Source organism: Haemorhous mexicanus, chromosome 4 (genome assembly GCF_027477595.1).
Source record: "Haemorhous mexicanus isolate bHaeMex1 chromosome 4, bHaeMex1.pri, whole genome shotgun sequence".
Lineage (NCBI taxonomy): Eukaryota > Metazoa > Chordata > Aves > Passeriformes > Fringillidae > Haemorhous > Haemorhous mexicanus.
The window spans coordinates 81,768-86,601 of NC_082344.1; the positions used below are offsets into that span (position 1 = coordinate 81,768).

The 4,834-nt window shown below is 39.2% G+C and overlaps 1 long non-coding RNA gene across 1 annotated transcript; it reads right to left on the reverse strand.

The window, feature by feature from the left end:
• Positions 1-2,399: 2,399 nt before the first annotated feature.
• LOC132325932 (uncharacterized) lies at positions 2,400-4,089 on the reverse strand. Its single transcript, XR_009486075.1, has 3 exons — positions 3,828-4,089; positions 2,864-3,272; positions 2,400-2,686 (listed from the first exon to the last, which is right to left on the reverse strand). It is a non-coding gene; the product is annotated as an uncharacterized LOC132325932 (long non-coding RNA).
• Between the last annotated feature and the right edge of the window lie 745 nt (positions 4,090-4,834).

Sequence of the window (4,834 nt, forward strand, 5' to 3'; positions counted from 1 at the left end):
CATATTTATATTCACATTTATATCTATCATGTATATATTGGTGTATAATGTAATTTAACAATTTATACTTACAAATTTCTATTTAGATAGAAATTGAATTTCTAGATTTCATCTGTTCCCATTACTTAGGTTTATTTCTATGGTTTTATACATATTTTTATATACTGATTAGATATTTCGGGTTAAGATTTTTACTTCTGTAACACTTACATTATTTCTAATTAAACCCCTGCCTTTACCCAAACAAAAGCCAAAAAGAACCCCTTTCCTTTAAAATGTATTTCATTATTTTTTATTTTATTTTTCATATTTATACTCGTATATATCTTAATGTATGGTGTCATTTGTGTTCTATATTACACCTCTTCCTATTATCTATATATATTTCTAGCTTATATTTCTATATCTGTATTTTCATATCTTCTTTCTATATTTCGATATTTAGAAATATCAAACAATAATATCTATATTCATATTATTTAAAATAAAAACCCTGCCTCACACCAAATAAAAAGAAAAAAAGACCTTTCTTTTAAATTATATTAACATATTTTATAGTAATATTTTTCGTATTTATTTTCCCATTTATATTTATAATTTCAATTGCCCTATAATGTTATTGACATTCTAGATTACATCTCTTCACATTACTTACACATATTTATATTTAGGTTTACATTTAGACTTTAATTATAGTTACATATCTTTATATAATATATTCCTATATTTCGATTTACATTTCTATAATACTTGCCTTGTTTAAAATAAAGCCCCTGTCTCTAACCAAATAAAAACCAAAGACACCCCTTCGGTTAAACCGTATTTAAAAGTTTAAAAATAATTTCATTTTTCATCATTATATTCACATGTACATTTCTATTTTTTACTATATTTATAGATTATCTAGTATAGAGAATGCCTTGAAGAACAGACCTGTCTTTATACTATATATTTATATTACTTATATTTAGTTATATTAAATATTTATAGGTATCAGTAGATATATTATAGATTTGTATAGTTGGATTTATAGTTTTATATTATTTATATTTCTACTATTTATAAAAGAACCCAGCCTATAACCTAATAAAAACAAAAAAAAATCCCCAATTTCTTTTAAACTATAGTGAATATTTTTATATTTACAATCTCTACTTATATACATTTGTGTATATATATTAGACTCTATTTTCCATATATTATAGTATGTCACAATAACATACATTATATGATAGTTTTATATATTTATCTGTTTTCCATGTTTATGTTTACAGTTATAGTTTTAGATTTCCTTTCAAATTTATTTTTATTTCTCTTTTGACCTGTCTAGTAAACCATATCAACTCACTCACCTGACCCGTCAGAACCACAGAAATCCCGACGCGCCTCGGTCAGCACCGGCGCGCAGGGCACGCTCGTCCCATCGCAGCACATCCAAACAAAACCTATTTCTGCTACTAACAAAGAACAAAGGCCCCACTACACTTCACCCCATTAAAAACTCACAGAAACCCAACTGGAAATAAATTTTAAAACCCCTCTATAACTAGCCCAAACCCCCCCATCCATTCCAATCCTAAACTTCCTCCCAAACCAGTAGCTCAGAAACCCAAAAAACTCAAACACACATTGAAAATGAAATAACTGCTAATAAAAACAAAAACCCATGAAAAAATAAATCAAACCGACTCACTGAACTCAAAACTGTGCAACTGACCCTAAACATTACTACAAAAAGCCCCCAAAGCTCCACCTTTATGCTAACTCACAAATAAGAACAAATCATCTATAAAAATTATCTTAAAAATTAAAAAAAAACTAATTAAAAGCATACAAATAAAAAATCTAAACTATTAAAATACTAAAAATACCACTACCCAAATTTTAAAAAATGTTGCCTATAAAAACCCACCATAAAAATGCCCCTGTCCCCAAAGATAAAACTAAACAAAACCCATCACACCAGAAATAAATCGGAACTTGGGAAAGCTAAAACCGTAACACTCAAGAAGTACACCATATCCCTTCTGGTACACCAGCTACAAACAGCATAAAACAATACAATCAATTCTTAAAAACCACCTTTAAACCACGACCTTTTTAAGAAAACTTTCAACAATTTAAAAACGGCTTTTAACAAAAGCCATCTAATAAATTAACACCCAAAACTCCAGCAGCCGAGCTAGCCCTACCAAATCTCTCTGTTTATACATCCAATAAACAAAACCAAAATCCCAACAATATCCCAAGTCTATTAAAGAAACCTACTGAAATTAATCCTCCTCAAATACAAACCAACCCATCCATAAAGTTAGCCTCACTCAAAAAGAAAACAATGACAGAGAGTTAATAATACCAAGAAATAAAGCAACACACCATACACCACCAAGGAATATAATATTCAAGGAAAAAAAAACACTTTTTTTTTTTTTTTTAATTTTTTTTTTTAACTAACTTCTTTTATTAGCTAGAACAAAGGATTTTGCCAGGACTGTAACACTGTAACAACAACTTCTTCTCCTCCTTCCTCTTCTTCTGAAACGTCCCATCTCATTCCCAAATTCCTTACAACTTTTGAGTTTCAATCCAAGCAAAAAGCAAAACTCGTGCACGTGTGCGTCGGATGCTCCTGCCAGGTTCTCCATTGCACCCCACATCTTCTTACACGTTCAGTCTTCGTGCTGTCCTGCCGGGGTGAGTTTCGGAGAAGGATTGGCACATGTGAGGAGAGGATTTCCCTTCCCTCCCTCCCTCCCTCTCCCCCCAGAGCCGGTTTCCTTAGCACATTTCAATAAATTCCAAGCCTGCAATGATGCACACTCGTCCCAAGGCTCACAGCAAGCACGCAGGAGCTCAGGCTTACTTGCTTCCATGGCTCTGTGCCTGAGATAGCTGAGGAAATTTCCCGTGACCCTCTGCTGCAATAAACTGGAATGCAAACTCGGCTCCATCTCAGAGCCTCAGTGGGAGGCAGGAGCACATCTGGCTGACCCACAAAAATCCTTTCTTGGGCGGCGGCACTGCGCTGGAAAGGGGAAACACGTGCTAGTGAACAGCAGCTCAGAAACCATTCTTGTCCAATGTTACCTGCTCTACTTGGCAGCTCACTAACACCAGTCTAATTTTATCACTGCAGGGAGAATTCTGTAGGAAAGTGTCTGATGAGCAGCGACAAGGGCTTCACTCCCTGCTACGCAGCCTGCAACACCCTTGAGAGAGCAGAGCAGCAAAATCACCAAACTCTTCTTGCCGTGGGGCAGGGTAGAAGATCACTGTGGGAGGCACATAAAAAGAGGGGAAATGGTCTATAAATGCACAGACATTTGATTTCAGAAGCCCAGAGATAAGGATTTTCTCTAGGAAGCCAGACGTGACATGATATCTCTAAGATTTTCTTCTTCATTGAAGGAAATCTATGTGTATATATACACACTTACAAATGATTGTGTGAGGTTTTTTTTTTTTTTTCTTTTGAAGCTCCAAGAATGATTTCCCATCTTGAGTCACTCAGGAAGAAATGGCCCCTGTGACTCAGGACAGAAGGGCTGCCTGCTCTTTTGATCATGACAGCTTTTGGGTGTACCCGGGAAGCAGGAGCAGCAGCCAGAGCTGAGGCTCAGCAGAGGCTGACCCCGGCCAGCCCCTTCCTCACTTCCCTGTGTCACAACCCTTCCAGGCAGAAGGACGCAAAGCAGGTTACGATTTCTCTCCTAGCTATGTTTTTCGAAAATAATACTTCCAGGGGTGATCACAATGGGGGCACAGAAAAACACAAAGAATGAAAAGTACCGTGTTTGGTGTTTTAGCAAACGGTGTGTCTTCCCTACCGTGTCCGGAAGCTGGATCGATGCACCAAACTTTTCACTGCACCCTTGTCCTTGCTTCTGCGCCATCTTCACCAGCTGCTCTTGGGAAGTGCTTGTATTGCCCTGGAGAGGTGATCACCCTGCACGAAACTGGAGGCTGAGCTTTCGGCCTCTGGAGGAGGGAGCTGCGCCGTGGATCCCGTCCCGATGGCGCTGCAGACGCCAGCACCCGCGGGAGGACTGGGGGGACTCCGAGCTCCACCTCTCTCTGCCCAGGCCCTGGGGAAGATGGGGGAGCTATTCTTCAGAAGCATCGCCCCTGCAATCATCACCTCCATCAACATTCTGAGAGCGCTTTTGGTTTTAACAAAGAGCAACCCTGATTTGCCATTTGCAGATCACAATGGGAATGAACCTGGAAGACAAAACACAAGATCAATTCACAGCTGGACGTTCAAATCTTTTTCTCCAAAACCCAATCAACGTGCAGCTTCTCCCTTAAGCTGAAGTACGGACCAAAGTCATAGAATCGTTCAGGTCAGAAAGGACCTTCAGGCAGCGAAGATGAGCATTTAGGTGTGGCATGAAGCTTGGGGAGCACTGAAGAAGCTGTAAAAGTCAACTGATATTCTTTGGAAATTAAAAACAAAACGAGGTAATTAACTAACAAGGAATCCTCTGCGGAAACGACACAAGGGACGGCCTGCGGGGGAGATGCCCGAAAGCCAAAGCTGCGCTTCAGTGGCATCTAAGGTGGGAATTTTGCAGAGTGCCTGTACACAAGTTTGCTTTCACTGGGATCAGTGAGCAGTGGCCACCGCAGAGCAGGAGGTGCTGTGGCTCAGAAGACCTGGCTGTGAAAAGTACAGGTTATTGTCCCCAAGCACATGCCAGCGGTCTGGAAAAGGGTGATCCGGCTTGACACTGCCGGTGTGCTTGCTAAAGGGGGGGAGCGGCTCAGTCCTCGTCACTCACCTGATGCTCCCAGTCGGGGCGCAGTCGAACGGCACCACTGGGCCGGGCTTCAC